At 40.8% G+C, this 20,302-nt stretch overlaps 1 protein-coding gene across 3 annotated transcripts in view; it reads right to left on the bottom strand.

Annotated features, from left to right (window-relative positions):
* SPOCK1 (SPARC (osteonectin), cwcv and kazal like domains proteoglycan 1) overlaps positions 1 to 20,302 on the bottom strand; it is a 398,473-nt gene that overhangs the window by 192,196 nt on the left and 185,975 nt on the right. The window lies entirely within an intron of this gene.

Raw genomic sequence — 20,302 nt, 5'->3', positions numbered from 1 at the left:
TCTGAGGGACTAAGCTTTTACGCACAAGCAGCTCATCATCCCATCACAAGAGGCCTATAATTTGGACAGGAAAATTGGCTTCCAGGTGGAAAAATCGAAGCTAGAAGAATTGTTAGAACTCAGTGTCAAGGTATTGTCGAGAATGTATAACTTGCTGCTGAAATGGAATACTGAGGATGAAACGGTTAAATCCGCTATGATAAAATGGGCACAAGATATTGGTCATAACATCATGTTCGCTGACTGGGAACGGTTGTGGACCACCGGTTTGAAATTTACGGCATGTAGTGCCATAAGAGAGAATATTATGAAAATGATTTACAGGTGGTACATGACCCCAGTCAAGCTAGCAAAAATCTATCATCTGCCTGATAACAAATGTTGGAAATGTAAAGAAACGGAAGGAACTTTCTTTCACCTTTGGTGGGCCTGCCCGAGGATTAAGGCTTTCTGGGAAATGATATATAATGAACTGAAAAAAGTATTTAAATATACTTTTCTAAAGAAACCAGAGGCCTTTCTTCTGGGTATGGTTGGCCAATTGGTGTCAAAGAAGGATAGAACTTTTTTTATGTATGCTACAGCAGCAGCAAGAATACTCATCGCAAAACACTGGAAGACACAAGATCTACCCACCTTGGAAGAGTGGCAGATACAAGTAATAGACTATATGGAACTGGCAGAAATGACCGGCAGAATCCGAGATCAAGGAGAAGAGTTGGTGGAAGAAGATTGGAAGAAGTTTAAAGTTTATCTACAAAATTATTGTAAAATCTATGAGTGCTAAGGGCAGTGTAAATGAAATGATGGAGTTCTAGCGATTAAGATAAGTAAGAGTACAAAGGGAAAGATAAAGGATGAAAATGAATATGAATGAGCTTGCTGAAAAAACTTTTAAAGTGGAATACAAGAAGGGAAGGTGGGAGGAAGTAAGGAAAATAAGGTTTTGAAGACTATTAAAATGAACCAGAGTTTTTTTTTAATTTTTTATTACTAGGTTGAATCTTTTTTATGTTTTCTTTTTTTCTCTTTATGATTTTTGATGTTGTTTGTATTTTTGATGTTTGTTGTTTGTTGTCTTTTTACCTTTTGTAAAACTTAATAAATATCATTTTTTTAAAAAATGAAACCCTGCAGAGGCACTATCATTCAGTGTGTAAAGAGTACTGAGCTAAATAGACTAATGCTGTGAGTCATTTAGAAAACATCCAAAGACTGACCTTGCATTATAGCACTCTTATAGGTAGGGATAGGGGTGGAAATTGGTGAGCTCAGTTTCCTCAGCAGACTCATCTCATCTGTACCATCCAGACAAATATGTAGATTGGATGTAGCTCCACCTCAGAATCCACACTCCTGATGGACTTCATGATGAGGTGGTCTAAGGGCCACCTCTCACCAGATAAAACCAGTCACCCAAAAGGGCTCTTTGCCATTGTAGAATTCAGCAAGGAGCACGATGGGGGAAAAATAAGAATTAGTCTGCTCAGCTCATCCTTGGCTGTGGTTGCACCTAGTACTGGCTCTGGCTCCACTTATTGTTGGCCACAAACTGCAGGATGGGAGAGTGCTGATGTGTTTTAGTCCTGCTTGCATGCTTCCAATTGGCATCTGGGTGGCCACTGTGAGAACAAGATGCTGGACCAGATGGTTCATTAGCCTGAACCAGCAGCCTCATATGCCTCCCTGTCTTATGCACTATAAGCCCCAGCAGACACCATGGATGCATGTTGAAAATAATGCAACAATTACCCCTGGGAGCAATGGGTCCTGATGATGTCCCACGATACCCAGGAAGATTGTACTGGGAAACAGCCCACATAAAGCTTTGTGAGTAGTCATGCTTGTTTTCTGTACAATCTCTTTGGGAGAAATGGTATGTCATCAGATCCCATAATTGCTAGGGGAAAATGCTACACTATTTTCAAAGTGTACAATGGGAGGAGCTCCATGTGCTAGTCCTTCCTCTTGACAGCTGATATTATCTATTAGAATAGAATAGAATAGAATAGAATAGAATAGAATAGAATAGAATACAACAAGCAGTCTTGAGTTAGAACACATGCAGAAATAAGATGGAACACACTTGGGTCTGTACACCATTCCTACTAATAGGTGTACAGCAAGAATAACCACCTTATATAATACAAGGGAGAAATCCCTCATTTTGAAGGAGAAGGAAGAACTCAGCATCCTCTCCTTCATGATGTGCCTATGGGGTGGGGTTCTATTTAGGGGTTTGAGACAGCATGCCAATTGGTCTTGCAGTCCAATTTTACTCTCCATTGTGGTCAGTTTGGAGCTTTAGGCTTATTTCCTGAGAACAGGTATTTTCAACAATAGCAATAATATATGATAGTTTTATTTTTCTTGATTTCATCGTTCTCTGCTGTAAAGATAGCTTTACAGATAGTAAGTGGAAGGACCTCTCAAGATTTTTTAAAAAAATACTATTCCATTTTCCAACAACGGTGCTGCTCTCAAAGTATTTTGTAATCAGAGGCAGAGAAACTGCTTATCTATTCTTTGCTTGCACTCCATTGTGGGCCAGTCTCCCCTTCCCCAAGGCTGTGCTGGGGTTGGCTGCCTTTTGCAGCCTAAGATCAAGACTGCTGACAATGCCTGCCAGCACCTTTGGCCCTAGAGCTGTAAAGCCTGTAGCTGCAAAAACACCAGGCATAAAGAAAAAAGCAACCCACCACCGAAGACTCCCTTGGGATATTTCTTTTTACCCCATAGCAGCTGATTTTGCAGCTGCAGTGCTCTCAGATTGAAATTGATAGATACACAAAGGCTCAAATGATTTTAAGATTGCAGCTCCAAAAATGTGGCTGGTGGTGGGTGCAGTGACCTGACAATGAAGAGCCTTGTGACATGATCATCTTTGGGTTTGTCTGTTTGCTATTTCCTCCCACCAGCTGCTTCCAGGTGAAGGAATGAGTTTCTGTGTAGCAAGTTTAAAACTGACCCCCCCCCCACAAAACACCCATTCCTTCATGCCAGTTTGTTTAAATCAATATACAGATTTCAAAAGGCAGGTTTAAGCATGTTCCATGGCTGAAAATGGATGGTGAAATGCAAGGAGCAATCCTACTCCTAAAGATTCTAAGTGCAAGAGGGGTGGTTCACTGTACCACACCCCTCCGTTATTAGTGGCCATGCCACTTCTATAAATTTGCCGACTGAAATCAGTGGAGACCACTGTCTCTTTCTATTGAATTCAATAGGCACATCAGGGTTTTGCAAGCATTTTCTCCAAGGCCACACAAAATCTGTCAAGCTTCTGCACATTATACAGGCACCACTTCTGTTGCACAGAAATCAACTAAGGATTGTGGGGTGACTACAAGAACCATTTTGATGAAGAAGCAGCAACAAACCTTGAGATCTCTGCCTGAACTTTTTACTTTTAAAGTATATATATATATATATATATATATATACTTTTAAAGTATAGTTTACTTTTAAGTATAGTTCTTGTCCTCATCTTTAAAAGGAAATCCTGGTTTACTTTTAAGTATAGTTCTTGTCCTCATCTTTAAAAGGAAATCCTGGCAATGACTTGAGTGTTCAGAAATAAATATTAGATTCTATTGAATCCAAGGTAGTGGCAGGTGCAATTAGGGCATGGGTAGCTCCCTCCAGGTGTTGCTGGACTACAATTCTGATTGCAAATGATGGGAAAGTCTATGTGGGAAGAGGTGGTCTTTTAAACACATCACTCCCAAGCCATTCAAGGCTTTGTAGGTAATAAGCAGCACTCTGAATTCAGCATGGAAATGAACCATCAGCCAGTCCAACTGTAACAAGACTGGTGTGATAACGGCTACGCAGACTGCCACTTTTTGAACTTTTCAGGGGCTGGACCATGGATAGTGTGTTGCAGTGACCTAACCTAGATATTAGTAAGGCATATGTAACCATGCATCAGATCTGATTTCCCAAGAAAGGGATGCATCTGGCGCACTGGCTGTGCTTTGGTAAAGGCACTCCTAGCCTCAGCAGCCATTGGGCCATTCAGGAGCAATGTGGGATCCAGAAGCACTCCAAAACTGCAAACCTGATATTTCAGAGAGAGCACAACCCCATCCCAAACAGGTGGCAATCCTGGGTCATAATTTCTACTACGTTTCAGAATGAGCACTTGGGTTTAATATGAGCTATGAATGTCTGTCTGAGAGGACAACCCGGAAGATATATTTAAAGCATTGCTTCAGAATTTAAGCACTTGATCCACAAACTGTTGGTGCCACTTTATTGGCATGTAAAGCCAGGACATTCTGATTAACCTCAATATGTTTAGGTCATCTGAAATGCAAGGACTCCTCTTTAGTCGCCTGTGGTCTGTAGTGTAAACATTTTCACTGTAAAACAAGTCTCTGGAGGTTCTGACCTAGTAAGTGTTCAATGGAACTATTTATGTAATGATCATTCTCCTGCCATGTTTATTGCTTGCATAAAAACAAAATTAAACCATTTGCGAACCACAACAAGGAGAAATGTCAATCCTTCACAAGTATTACTCCTTGTGGAATGTCTAAGAGTGTGACTGTGAAGATGCATAAAAAACCCACCAACACATCAGTAAACAATAAAGCCACTGTAAGCTTTGCACCGACATACAGAAGCTAATGAGGGATTTTCTCTCTCTGTTCCTCATAAGAGTATCATTTTCATGCCCTGTAGTTTTTAAAATGAGCCACAAATCTCCATGCTTTGTTTTTTCCTCATCATCCACAAGATTACAACAGTACCTATAGTCTATAATGTAAGGTGAATTGTCAACTGGGGAACCACACTTCTTAGCAAGTACGGTATAATAGACTCTCCAACAACACAGTCACTTTAGAGTCATTTGTCTGTTTCCAAGAAGAGACTGGTTTTAGCTAGGAAGATTCTGTGGTACACTCTCAATCCAAAAAATAAGGTGACAGAAGGCATACATTCTGACCAAAGGACTGCTTTGTTACCCCTTTCTTGTTTTGTTAACAAGTGTATTTATCTACCATAAAGACTGTGAAATGCTTTTCAAACACAACCTACAGCTAGTGACGAATCTGTCAAACTGTCTAAATATCTGGATAATTATTTGGGGTTAAGAATTTCAAGAACATGGTTCTTATAACAAAGATTTCCCTAGATGCTTCTTCTCCAAGTGAGATTGAACATTGCAAACGTTATCTGCCATAAGTATCTTCCAACTTCTATGAAAATATCTTCTCACACATCACCTAGGAAGATGCACTTCCTTGGGGACTCTTGTCTGTGAGCTGAGTAAAAGCAGAGGCTCTATAGATCTTTCTGTTGTATTGTGGCATGAAAACAGAGTCACACTTATAAAGGGATTTGGAGGAAGGCCAACCATATGGAATATCACTGCAGAGGTTTTTGGCAACAATGATGCAGGAGTGCCACCATTGTGGACCCTGTGGCATTGTCAGGTGGCTGTTGCAGTTGCTCGAGAGTAACCAGGCAGGACTCCGACCTGTGTTTTACAGGCTTTATTTTGGTGCTAACTATTTACAGTGAAGAGCCCCAAAGCTCATGTCTGGCTCAATCGATAGCAGAATCCGGGAGTGGTCTTTTTTTGGACCTCCCCCAACATAAGAGTTTTGTTACCCCCAAACATCTCCTCCCCTCTCTGCACCCCAAACTACTGCGCAGGATGGGCGATGGCAAGGGCGTGTTTCCCTCCTGTCCGGCTTGCCCAGAAGTGGCGTTAAGGTCCTTGCACCTCTTCCCCACTGGAGGTGGAGATGGCAGTTTCCAGACAGGCATCTTTAGTTGTTTCTTTGCCTCTTGGTGGGTATGGTCAGCACAGACTGGTCAGCAGTGGAGAATCACTGCCACGTGCTACATATTCAGGGTGTGACCTAGAGGCATTGGAAAGGAAAAGATAGCCACAGTGTCCGTAGTTGACTTGCCAAATACTTTTGCTAAATCCTGGGTTAATTAAAATTTTGTTCATTAAAAAGAGGCTGTAACCAGCCCAGGTGGGAGCCACTGTGGGCCACTGCCCCAGAATATGTAGACAACTGAATTTGTCTGACTGTGCTGAGTGCTGATGCTGAATCTGTGCATGGTTCACATGAGGCTTGCTGAACATGGTGCAAACCTGAGTGTGGGATTTGGCTGGCATCTTTTGCGCCTCCCCTACTCGCAGGGAAACCTGATTTCGGGGATCCGGAGCGACGTGGGGTGAGTGGCACGGTGCTTTGAATTGACTGCTTCTTCCACGGAGTGAAGCCGCATAGCTGTTGCCGGAGAGCGCTGACTTTTTCCTGTGGACAATTTGATCTTAAAGCAACTACCCGTGAGTAGAACGGAGAATTGGATTTTTAAACGTCTTAATTTGGTGCCAAAACGGGGAGGTCTAAAACAGGAAGTCCACCTTCCCCTTTTGTAAATAGATTGAAGCAATGAGGATGCAAGCTGAAGCCTCGGAAAGTCTATTGTAAAGGACTAAATTTTCATCAGTAAAAAATACTAAAACCCCCTTGGTGGCAGGAGAAGAGGGGGGAAAGTTTTGGACTGAGTATACCTGCAGGAGAGAGCGAACAGAGTTAATATACCACCGCTCCGATCCTGGAAACGGGCTGCCAATAGGACTGACTGTGATTAGAACGTTCACTGACAGTTAGTTAAATAAGAGGAATACATTGTTTCCATTGTCTCCGTCTGCGTTTAAAAAGGAGTAAAAGTAACAGAAAATTGAAACTAACTTTATTGTTTGAATTGAGTTTAAAAGGACTAATACAAATAGAAACTGTTTCCCTCTAGAGGAACTGTTTCCCTCTAGAGGAAGCCTTTGAAACTGTCACAAGAGTTGAGCTGGGGGAATTTCCAGCTGCAAGATAAAACCTGTGAGGTTCTGGGGACCTTGAATCGGTTAAGAATGTTGACAGAAGAGGCCTTAGTGGTTGTATTATGTAAGATAAGTGACTCACTGGAACAGCTTCACAAAAAGGTGGATGTGGTAACTACTAAAATCGACAATTTGGGACAAAAAGTGAACACCAATATAGAAACTATTCAGAAACTGACACAGGAATCTACTTTGAAATGGCAAACTGCGGAGAAGGCTAGGGAGAAAGTTATTGCCGTTGAACCTAAAGTAACACAATTGGAGAGAGAGAGAGTCCCAGCCTTACAGATGCAATTTGATGACCATAAGTTGATGCCTGCTATGATTGAATTTAAAGAAAATCAGATTCTGAGGATCAGAGCCCTACCTGAACTGGAGAAGGAAAGTTTGATAGATTTCCTCACACAGGAATTTGATGACTTTTGGGACCGGGACTTGGGTCAAGAAGAGATTAAAACTGTGAGGGCCTTCGGATTTGGAAGAGGAGGGAAAAAAGTGAAGAACAAAATAAGAGACTGTTGGAACTACCAGAGGAACTTAGAAGAACAACAGTTAAGAGTGGAAATTTTGAAAGACGTTCTGAAATACCTTTTGGATCTTAGACTTAACTACGGAGATTTGGTTGCCCCGTCGAGAAGGAATAAAATTATCTTTAGGTGGGAGTTTCCCCGAGATCTACTCTTTAGCCTCAAAGGAAGGAAAATGAAAATAAGATCAGTGGAAGACGAAGTAAAGTTCATGTATAAATATGAAGAAGACTCGCAGAAGGGACTTGGAAAAGAGTTAAGAGCATCGGACAGAAGATCACCAGGTTGATGGACTATAGGGAATTGGCGGATTTGACTGGCAGAATCCGGGACCAGGGAGAAGAGTCGGTGGAAGAAGATTGGAAAAAGTTTAAAGACTATTTATAAAAATATTGTAAACTTAATGAGTGTTAGGAAAATGTTGGAAAGGAGTTATATGGCTTTAGTAGAAATGTTAGAAGGAATTAAGTACAAATAAATTATTAGAGTATTAAAGGGAAAATAAGGTTAAAATATGTTAAGACAATTATATATTAAAGGGAAAAATAAGGTTAGAATATGTTAAGATAAATTACAGGACAGAAAACAGAGGAAGATGGAAAGGAATTGCTGAAACAGTTAATTAAAGTGGAATACAAAAAGGGAGGTGGGAGGAGGTCGTTGAAACAAGTAAATGAAAGTTAAGATACTGAACTTATTAGATGTTTCCTGCTTGGCAGGGGGTTGGACTCGATGGCCCTTGTGGTCTCTTCCAACTCTATGATTCTATGAAATTGTGTTTGTTTGGTTTTGTTAATTTAATGTTTTGGGGTTGGGGTTGTGTGGTGTTTTTGTTTTTGTATTGTATTGTATTGTTTTGTTTAATTCTTTTTCTTTCTTTTGTAGTCTTTAAAATGTTAATAAATATATATTTATTTTTTTTAAAAAAGAAAACTCTGCATGCATGAGGTTACAGAACAAGCTACTTAATTTCCAGTGTAAGAATATTCTGCATTATTGATTTGATGTTAAATCCACTTTCACACTGTGTTTTTAAAACTAAAGTGTTAAAAGTGTTTCTTCAGAAGAGGGTTATATGTAAGTTGAATGCAGCTCTTGAGGGAGGTGGAATGATGAACAATTTAGTATGGAGAGTCCCAAAGGAATGTAAATGCCAGGAATATCAGATTTCAGTACAATTTGAATATGGTGTACTTAGGTAATTTTAGACTCTGGATTTTATGGTTTTATGGGGAAGCGGGGGCTCTTTAGATGATAATACATGTTAGTTCAAAATGTGGTGTGCCTTGCCTGGTGCTGCTGGATGCTTTCCTGTTCATTCTCCTAAGTGTGGACCTTGACATCTGCCCCGAGGGCACCACTGACTGAATTAAAACAAGATGGGGAAGAAGAAAAACATTATTTTGTTACTTTTTAATGTTAAGTTATGTAAGTAGTGTTCAGAGCCAGATAATAGTGTTTTAAAATGGTCTGATCTCTTCCTACCCTCCACGTTCTCCAACTAATATGTATAACCAAATGAAAGATTCTGAGAGCTTTTCCAGTGGGTACTTGTTAAACTCTCAACATGTTAATAAACAATTATGTGCTGATTTCACTGACTGCGCTGATCAATTATGCTGGCTGGTTTTGACCTTTTTCCTATTGTGTATGGCCATTGTACAGGTATACTCCCACACAGATTTTTGTATGCTAGTGATCTTAAAAATTAAATGAATCCCTTCACTTCCCTACTTTTCAGGGCAACAGGTTATCTATTTTAAGGTTTTATATGTTGCAGGCAGCAACGTGAAACAGAAAACAGCAGCCTCTGCAGTGTACAGTTCTGGAAATGTTATTCAGAGCTAAGTAGTCCCGAAACATGGCTGTTTATAGCCAGTCTTAAAAAGGCTTACTGATATTGCCAAGGAGATGTGCACAGTGGGGAGGAGACGGGGGTTAGCAATTTGATAGGACTGGAAATTAGAGCAGGACAGTTAATGCAATGCAAAGTGACAGCACCAAACAATATGACAGCCTATAAATGCCCTCAGGCAAGGGTGAAATATCAGTTCATCTAACAGAAATAACTAAAATTCCTAAGGCAAATCTCCAATGAGCAACACAGAAATGGGATAATTAAACAGCCACCAACATATGTCTTGTCATTTGTAAATGGTTTAGGGCCTTACATACTGTGCTCCACCAACCTAGCTGGTGAGTCACCATTTCAAAATGGGAAGACAGAGACGGGGAAAACTGAAAGTGCTTCAACCATTAGAAGAAGAGTACTGGAGGAACATAACTGATCATGCAAAGTGAGTTGATTGACCTTCACTCCCTATCTCTAATACTTCGAAAGCTTGGGGTATGCTTATTGCGCTGCACTTTTGTGAACAGCATTCAACACCTTTTGTTTTCATTGCATATATCCAAGTCACATAAGACCTTAGAACGCTAAGAAACATCCTATCTGGTTGCACATGTAGCTGTGATTCACTTGAAACCACTTCACAGACCCAACATATAATCAAGAGTCTGTAAACCTGACTGTTACTTATACCTTATTTAAATTTCTTTCCCACACTATCCCAAGGACTCAGGGTGGGTTCCATTAACATAGCTTTTGCTCATTTGCTGCTCATGATGACTTTATGAAGTAGGAGACTAATGTAGGTTTGGGAACTTCAGTTACATTGCAGCCATAGATACACCTAGCCCATATGGACTTCAAACTGCTCCCAGTACATGCAGCAAATGGAAATGATTAGTCACATACTACTATTAATATGACTAGTGTTACAACTATTTCTATATTCTACATCTCCACAAAGTTTATGGTGCCTAGTATTTGCCTGCACATGGTAGCTACGATTTGAAGCACAGAGCAGGATTTTTAGGCTGCAACACAATCAACTGATTCAGAATGATTTAGTCTGTGAACCTTTATAGAGTGAAAAAGTTTTGAACCTGGATTTCTCTTATCTTTGGGCTGCATTTAAAGCTATGTGTACAGAGTTCCACTCACACAACAAGACTTCTCTTTCCTTCCCTGTTCTCGTTAGCTAAGGCTCTAGTACCATGGAAGGGAGAAAATCAGAGGTGCAAGGAGGTCAAACTCAAGACCAATCTGGTCGCAGGGAGTTCCAAAGGTGGAACGGGTACTACAGGGGTGTACTATATGTATGACAACTGTATGTTAACTTCACTTACTGCTGCGTTAGCCTACGCAGCATCGGTTACTTGAAATGGGGGAAGATGTTAGCAATTTCACTCCTCCGAGGCTGCATTTTGTGATTAGTGGAAATCACATCGTCTGTCTGAGAGGAAGCGTGAGAACTGGATATAGTCCTATCTGTATGTACTTTGTGTTGTACTTTCACTTTTGCCTGTTCTCTCTCAGAGCTGGATGAGAGAGAGCACCATGATTCCTTGTCGGTGCAATATAGTGTAAATAAATAGTAGTTTAGAACTACGATGCTTCATTCTTCTTGCTGTGCTTAGCCAGAAGGCTAGTGTGTATAAATCGCTGGAGCGCCCTGGAAAAGAAGGGGATTCCTTTTCCACAGCTATGCTCGCTGGAGGATGCTTGGAGATCTGGGGGGGGGGGGGGGGCTGCAGATAGCCCTGAGCGCTGTCCCAACACTCCTGTACCCCCCCAAATCTCCCAGGAGGGTCCCCCAACACTATGAAGCATATTTTGAGGGTGTATGGAGGTGGTGACGGGAGCTGCAGAGAAGGGGAAACTTACATTGCACAGGTGGAAGTCTATTGCACAAGTGGAACAGCATTATATAGAATCTGTTCCTCTTTACCAGCAGCCACAGCTATAGTGATAACCACTGCTGTGACCCAAGGTGTGTGTGTGGGAAACAGACAACGAAAGAGTGATAAGGGGTACAATATTGTTGAAATATGCAAGACCTTGATGTGCAGAATTGGCAATCCTCCTTCACAGTACAACAAAGCCACAAAACACTTGCATTAAAGTCTCTGGTTAAGCCTCGGCTCGTGATAAGGTGCTGTATATGGGAGGAGGCCTTGCTTAGTTTGCTTGCATATTTCTGTTTGCCAGGCTTCAGGCTAGACATTTTCCAGACTCGAGAACACAAACATAGTTTCCTCAACGGACCAAAAAGGTAGCTAAATAGCAGGCCTGCTGCTGCTTTGCTTCCTTGCCAAAGAAGGCAGCATGGGCAGCAGAAGCAACAGGGCAGGTGAGCAAGCCAGCACAGACAAGATTCGATATCAACATTTGATTAGTTTGTACGCTGACATTAATATAAAAAAGGCTGAGCTCCCAACATGTCCTTCACAGTGCAGTGAGCTCTCAACGTGTGCTTTCAAGCCAGAGAAAGTGATTTGGAAATTGTCCTGGTCTGAATCTGCTGAATGCTATCAGACTACATCGGGAAAATTAAAAGCAATAAAAGGATATGGGCACGTAGCCGAAGTTGTTAATGGGATATAACGTCTGTCAATAAGCTTCCCCCACCCTGCACTTTCCAGCCACTACTATGGAGAGACAGGCGGCTATCTTGATAGCCCTCAAATTTGTATGCTCCTGCCCACAGTGTATTCTATAAATTACAGATTATCATCTTGATGTACTGCACAAAGAACAATTTTCCTCATTAATATAAATTGAACTTTCATTTCCAGGCAGCTCAGTGTCAGGCTGGAGAATGTCCAGAGCACCTTCGGTTCCCACTGAAACAGCAGAGAGACATTCAGCCCCTCTTCAAGATCCGGCCTTAATTAACAGCGTGTTAACATTTTCTTTACATCATACATCTTAGGCTTTTGCATTCCACATGTATCATAAAAGGGCTTAGCATACTGACTAGCAATAAATTCATTTGAAATATGAAGAATCGTATCAGCTAAATATTTAAAAGGTGAAAGTTATAAAGTATTAACCTGTGCTCTAGAACTTTATTTGGGGAAAGAAATATACTTTATTGTACCATATGTTCTTGCTGTTGTATTACATTTTATTAACAGAATTTCTAGGCTGCAGAGCATCTTTCCATCATAATTTTTTGGTTGATGCTGGAAAAATATTCTCCTGTCTGCAGCTGTCCTAAGCACCTGCAAACTGAGGGTACGCAGTGCTATCATTTCTGTGTCTTAAGCTGCTCACACAATAGCTACTCACCCCAGATACTTGCCAAAAAACGACTGTGTAAACTCATTTCATTACCAACATGTTACCAACTTCCATGGAGTTGAAATGCTATGTACACAATCATAACCAGCCTCAGAATATATTCACCAAATCACAGCCTTCAAATCTTTCTGACCCTCTTATGCTAGGTCAGATTTCTTGACCATCTACCCTGGTGGTGCCTCTCTGCAGGATCTTTGGCAGAGGTCATTCCCATCACCTCCTACCTGATTCCTTTCGTTAAGATGCCAGAAACTGAACATGGGAGTTTCTGCATGAAAAACATGTGCTTTTCAACGGGCACATGTTTCTCCCCATGCCTGTTTTGACATTCTACACAATGGCTGCAAAAAGATACAAGACCAGGCTAGGAAGCGTATGGATTCCGATGTAAGGAAATACCATTCCCAGTGAAAGGTGGCTGTTTGTTTTTGTAAAGGGAAAAGCTTTAGGGCAACAATGCAAGTTTTCTAGCCTCCAACGAGCCTTCTGTATTACAGGTTAGAATTATCACTTTGGAATCAGTTATTCTTTACACCTAGGTCCTCTTTTTGAAAATGGTAGTGAAACAATGCTGCGTTTAATGCTGATAATGCACAGTAAATAGTGCGCTGTAGTAACACGTGAAGTACTGAATTTCAGAAATGAAGGGTGCAAATACAGCCCTAAAGATTTGATGCTATCCAGTTTCATGCAATTTAAAAGGCAAATTTAAGAAGCTAAAACACCTGTGCTATTACATGCTAAAATACCCTTCACAATGTTTCTGGGCAGGACTGCTGCTGGTAATGGAAACTGGCATTTCAATAACACACTTAGATGAAATTATCTTAGCCTTTAAAAAAGAGCTTTCAGATTGCTCACTGATAATTTGCAAAGGAGACCAGGAGGGGTGCAATATATTTCATTCTATCCTTGCCCTCTCTTGCACATCAAAGCTGGGTGAAAAGAATAAATTGCTTAGATTTCTTAAAATACAATAGAAGACTTCATTATCCCACTTGTTTTGCCAGAAGAATGTACTATCTGCATGTATTCCTTTTGCGCAGTATGAATCTCTCTGCGCTTCCAAATTTATATTGGAAAAAAAAGAGTGGAAGGGAGAGGGCAACTGTTCATTGACCACTGTATAATTGATAAACTAACACGTGATAATTAGTTGTGTGAATTTACCTTCATTTATCATATCATCAGTCATCAGGGATAATTGTTTCTTATTCCATTACCTATTAATGACAGGGTAAACTAGAAGGTGGAAATCAAATCAGAGCCTAGCTATTGGAAGCTTCTGTTAAACAAACTCCAAAACTATACTGACAGAGTGGAGTTGATATATAATATTCTGTAAAGGCATCAGAAGAACATTTACTAAAGCAGTGCCAGTGAAACTCACTGATAATGAAATAAGGCCTAAAGGAGAAAAGAAAAATCAGGATGAGTTCAGTCAGTTCCTGTATTAATATGCATTAGCTGATAAGTCAAAGGTAAATACTAACAAAATTTCTGTGCTATCTCTGCTGCCATGAAGTGAATCCAATTATAGAGAGGTTGGCTGTATTACCTCTACGGTGGAGACAAGGAATTTATAGGCATTTCATTTACCTTGCAGTTTAGATAATGTTGGTAAGGGGGTTTCTTCCCTTGCATTGGTTCATTGTCATAAGGAATGAAAAACGCACACAAAATTGTTGATAGCTATATTTATTTATATATATGATTTCTTACCTGCCCTTCACCTTAAGGCCCTATGACAGGCTACAACAGTAGCACACCATTATAAAAACAGATAAACCATTACAGTTTTAAAACATGTAAAACCACCTTTCCAGGATCTTTGGTGGATATCTCTGCCCTGTCATCTGCTGATCAGTTCATCTAGAGCTGTGGCCCTGCTTATGCAACTCTAGAATCATGGCTGCACCATGTGGAAAGCAGCTTCACAAAATGATCCCAGGACATACCTAATTGCATGGGAGGTTTCTTCACTGACTTAGTACATGTATAAACTTCCTTTTTTTCACAATGAAGGTAGCATATATAGGGTTCCAAGGCAGCTTCTCAGTGTCCAGGCTCTGAACAGGCCCACATTTGCATAGTTTGAGCAAGGTGGCTGCATAACATGTCTTGACTAAGAGGCTCTTTTGACTTTCCCATTTCTTAGCCTTGAGAGAGACTCTGACCTTGAAGTACAATTTCATCCACACCCCTGATTGCTCATATTTCCCCTTTGTCTTCTGTTCCTTTACTTCAACTTTTCAGTCCTTGGCTTTATACCTATTCTTCAAATTTTCTTTTCTAACCACCTGGCCCAGGCTCCCACGATTACAGAGAATTCCAAAAGAAAGAACTTTGGGGTTTTTTTTAAGTCTGCAAGAAAGGTAATTAATGACTTTTAAAAACATTGTTTTCATGTTTTATTTTAAATGAAAGTAAGTAATGCAAATCATGTAACTAGTTGCATAATATATTTTTAACAGTGGGAAGTGAGATGAAAAACCAAAGTGCAGGAGAATTATTTGGCAGAAATAATTCTGCCAAACTATTTGGCAGAAACTAAACTTCAGCAGAATGGAAACAGCCCCGATTGTAACGAATACAGGTGGGAGCAGGATTTGATGCCTTCTTCCAACCCCATGTGCTCCCAGTTTCAACCTATTTGCTTTGCTATAGTGTGCAGAGAGGTGTAGGTATGTGAGAGACCGTGTGATGAACTTTTGTTTTCCTCCAGAGATATGAATAGCACTCTAAATGTGACACAGTAAATCTTAAAGGAGATGCTGACTGGACTCCTGAGCTCAGAGCCCTCCGCTGATTAATTACAGATATGTACTGTGAAGCAATTTAAAATCATACATTGTGTCTTGCTCTGCCAGTCAAGCAGCAAATGCTACAATTCCAGTCAGCCAACGACCACAGGTTAAAAGGAAAAGCAGGAGAGAATCTTTCCTACAATGCCAAAGTTTAGTTGTGGATATAGTCAGTACCTTCCCCATCCAAAGTGAGGAAATAGTCATTGGAAAACATCTGAGGAGAGAAAGTGTCATTCCTCACCAGTGAGATACTAACTGCTAATTTGTATGGGGGCTTGTACAACAGTACAGTGGTACCTTGGGTTACAGACGCTTCAGGTTACAGACGCTTCAGGTTACAGACTCTGCTAACCCAGAAATAGTACCTCGGGTTAAGAACTTTGCTTCAGGAAGAGAACAGAAATTGCATGGCGGTGGCACGGCAGCAGTGGGAGGCCCCATTAGCTAAAGTGGTGCTTCAGGTTAAGAACAGTTTCAGGTTAAGAACAGACCTCCAGAACAAATTAGGTTCTTAACCAGAGGTACCACTGTAGTATAATAGACATCTTCTGCAGCAGTAAAGCAGCTTTTTAAAAAACCTGATGCTTTAAGAATTAATGCTACTGTGACTACACAGTGACACACGTATTTAATGCCAGAGATGAGTATGGATGGTAATAATAATAAAAACTTTAAAATTACATTTGAAAAATTCACATTTCACATCTGTATTCAGATTTCCAGCATTCATCTTTCGCTTTCCCTTGGTTCAGAAATGTTCTGTCTTACAAACTTTACACAGCCTAGCTATTAAAGCAGACATATTGCTTTATGACAGGCATTTTGCTGAGGAAATTATTTTTGCACGTTGCAGTAATATGCATGCCAAATAAAAATACTGAATTTATCCATTACCTATTAAAAAGATGGGAAATATTATTAATCCTATCTACATTAGGAAAAATAGGCTTCAACTCCCATAAATAGTCTTAAAGAACTAAGCATCAAATCTGTTGAGGTGGGGGTAATTACTGTTGTAATTGGAGAGTATTTTCAAACTCACTTTGGGACTTAAAAAAAAAAACCCAACAGAATTTGTCACTAATACCAGTATCAGTGTCACATAATACTAATATCTAACTATTAGATTGGGTTGGGAAGTGTGTCTTCAAAGGAGAGTACTGGAAGCACTGCTCAGCTGATATATGGATCCAATGAGTCCTTTTGAAGTCCATTTTCAGGCATGGCTTGGATTCACACACACCTTCAAAGTGCAAACCATGCCTGCAAACAGCCAAAGCAGAACTCAGTCCTTGAAATACTAAGGACGGACGCTTGAGCTTTCTACATACAAAACATATGCTCTGCCACTGAATTTTCTAAATTCAGCATACTTGTTTTATTAGATATATACATGATTTTAATTTAATTGCTTGTATACTGATGAGAATTCTTTTGTTTTGTTTTTCTATACACAGCTTAGGGATCTAAATTAAAAATTATTCTAATAAATAAAAATCATTTGATTTTGATAGACAGATCTCCACTGAGAAAGGGAGGGCACAAGAAACACTGAACTCTAAAACGATTCAGGCTTAATCAACTACCATTTTCCCCATCTCCAAACTTGAAACTGCTTTTATATGATCTCACAGAAATCTACACTCCAACAGCACTGGGCTGAGACTGTGCTCTTGCAGATGAATAACCCATTCAGGAGACATCCACAGCCCTTAATGGAACATTCAAGTTCTTTTGTCAAACGCTGGCCTCAATCAGGTGATACTTCAGGCAAAAACAAAGTGATAGATCCATTCACAGTAATCAGAAGGCCAAACTCACAACCCTACCTATTCCCCCTGCCAGGTACGACTCCACAACTGTACAGAGACTCCTTAAATTATTAATGGCTGCAAGTGTCTTGGAAATAAGAAAAATTAAAAATTAAAAACATAAGAGGCAAAAAGATAATTAGCTATTCACACATATTAAATCAGTGTTTACCAAGCTTGGGTCTCCAGCTGTTTTTGGACTACAACTCCCATCATCCCTAGCTAGCAAGACCAGTGGCCAGGGGTGATGGGAATTGTAGTCCGAAAACAGCTGGAGACCCAAGGTTGGGAAACACTGTATTAAATGATTTTTCCATTAACTAATGGAAAACAGACCAGACAAGAAAGGAGGAGGAGTGGCGTTATATGTCAGGGATGTGTATACCTGTGAAGAGATCCAAGATTTAGAACCTCAAAGCCAAAGTGAGAGCATTTGGGTCAAAATTAAGGGAGAGAAGAATAACAGGGACCTCATTGTGGGAGTTTACTATAGATCCCCAAGCCAAACGGAGGACATAGATGATGCCTTCCTGGAACAGATGGCCAAGCATGCAAAAGGAAGGGAGATAGTAGTAATGGGGGACTTTAAGTACCCGGATATTTGCTGGATGTCAAACTCAGCCAAGAGCATAAGGTCAAACAGATTCCTCACTGGCCTTGCAGACAACTTCATTGTCCAGAAAGTGGGGGAAACAACAAGAGGAACAGCCATTTTAGATCTGGTCCTAACCAATGTTGATGACCTGGTTAGTGGGGTAGAAGTGGAAGGATCATTAGGCGCGAGTGATCATGCTCTTCTGAAGTTTACTATACAGCGGAAAGGAGCAGCCAAGCATACTAGGACTCAATTTCTTGACTTTAAGAAAGCCGACTTCATAAAACTTAGGGAAGTGCTGGGTGAGATCCCATGGACAGTAATACTAAAAGGAAAGGGAGTTCATGATGGCTGGGAGTTTGTTAAGAGGGAGATAGTAAAAGCACAACTTCAGGCAATACCAATGAGACGGAAACATGGAAGGTGCCTAAAGAAGCCAGGGTGGCTATCTAAAGAACTTTTAACTGAGTTAACATTAAAAAAGGATGTGTACAAAAAATGGAAAAGGGGGGAAACCACCAAAGAGAAATTCAAACAGATAGCCAGCACGTGTAGACACAAAGTCAGAAAAGCTAAAGCACAGAATAAACTCAGGCTTGCTAGAGAGGTTAAAAGCAACAAAAAAGGCTTTTATGGGTATGTTCGTAGCAAAAGGAAGAAGAAAGAAACAGTGGGGTCACTCAGAGGAGAAGATGGTGAAATGCAAACAGGGGACACAGAAAGGGCTGAACTCCTCAATGCCTTCTTTGCCTCAGTCTTCTCCGATAAAGAAAACAATGCCCGACCTGAAGAATTTGGAGCAAATGATTCAGCAGAGGAAACACAGCCCAGAATAACTAAGGAGATAGTACAAGAATACTTGGCTAGTTTAGATGTATTCAAGTCTCCAGGGCCAGATGAACTGCATCCAAGAGTATTAAAAGAACTGGCAGATGTGATCTCAGAACCACTGGCACTCATCTTTGAGAATTCCTGGAGAACAGGCGAAGTCCCGGCAGACTGGAGGAGGGCAAATGTTGTCCCTATTTTCAAAAAGGGGAAAAGAGAGGACCCAAATAATTACCGCCCAGTCAGTCTGACATCAATACCAGGGAAGATTCTGGAGCAGATCATTAAGCAATCAGTCTGTGAGCACCTAGAAAGGAATACTGTGATCACCAATAGTCAGCATGGATTTCTGAAAAATAAGTCATGTCAGACTAACCTGATCTCGTTTTTTTGACAGAATTACAAGCCTGGTAGATGAAGGGAACGCAGTGGATGTAGCCTACCTTGATTTCAGCAAGGCATTTGACAAGGTGCCCCATGATATTCTTGTAAAGAAGCTCGTAAAATGCGGACTTGACTATGCTACCACTCAGTGGATTTGTAACTGGCTGTCTGACCGAACCCAAAGTGTGCTCATCAATGGTTCCTCTTCATCCTGGAGAAGAGTGACTAGTGGGGTGCCACAGGGTTCTGTCTTTGGCCCGGTCTTATCCAACATCTTTATCAACAACTTGGATGATGGACTCAAGGGCATCCTGATCAAATTTGCAGATGACACCAAACTGGGAGGGGTGGCTAACACCCCAGAGGACAGGACCACACTTCAAAACGACCTTGACAGATTAGAGAACTGGGCCAAAACAAACAAGATGAATTTTAATAGGGAGAAATGTACAGTACTGCACTTGGGCAAAAAAAATGAGAGGCACAAATACAAGATGGGTGACACCTGGCTTGAGAGCAGTACATGTGAAAAGGATCTAGGAGTCTTGGTTGACCACAAACTTGACATGAGCCAACAGTGTGACATGGCAGCTAAAAAAGCCAATGCAATTCTGGGCTGCATCAATAGGAGTATTGCATCTAGATCAAGGGAAGTAATAGTGCCGCTGTATTCTGCTCTGGTCAGACCCCACCTGGAGTACTGTGTCCAGTTCTGGGCACCACAGTTCAAGAAGGACACGGACAAACTGGAACGTGTCCAGAGGAGGGCAACCAAAATGGTCAAAGGCCTGGAAACGATGCCTTATGAAGAATGGCTAAGGGAGCTGGGCATGTTTAGCCTGGAGAAGAGGAGGTTAAGGGGTGATATGATAGCCATGTTCAAATATATAAAAGGATGTCACATAGAGGAGGGAGAAAGGTTGTTTTCTGCTGCTCCAGAGAAGCGGACACGGAGCAATGGTTCCAAACTACAAGAAAGAAGATTCCACCTAAACATTAGGAAGAACTTCCTGATAGTAAGAGCTGTTCGACAGTGGAATTTGCTGCCAAGGAGTGTGGTGGAGTCTCCTTCTTTGGAGGTCTTTAAGCAGAGGCTTGACAACCATATGTCAGGAGTGCTCTGATGGTGTTTCCTGCTTGGCAGGGGGTTGGACTCGATGGCCCTTGTGGTCTCTTCCAACTCTATGATTCTATGATTCTATGATTCTAATAAACATGTTTTTTCTTAGACAAAAACATCCGCAGTCAGACCATCAGTAGAGGCGAGGGACAAGAAAAGGAAAGGTTTTCTCCTTTACCTAAAGCCATTGTCCCACATCCAGGTATGCAAAGATAA

This window comes from Podarcis erhardii (genome assembly GCF_964252035.2).
Source record: "Podarcis erhardii genome assembly, chromosome: 2".
Lineage (NCBI taxonomy): Eukaryota > Metazoa > Chordata > Lepidosauria > Squamata > Lacertidae > Podarcis > Podarcis erhardii.
Note: the sequence above shows the minus strand (reverse complement) of the source record. Positions and strands in the feature narration are given on the sequence as shown.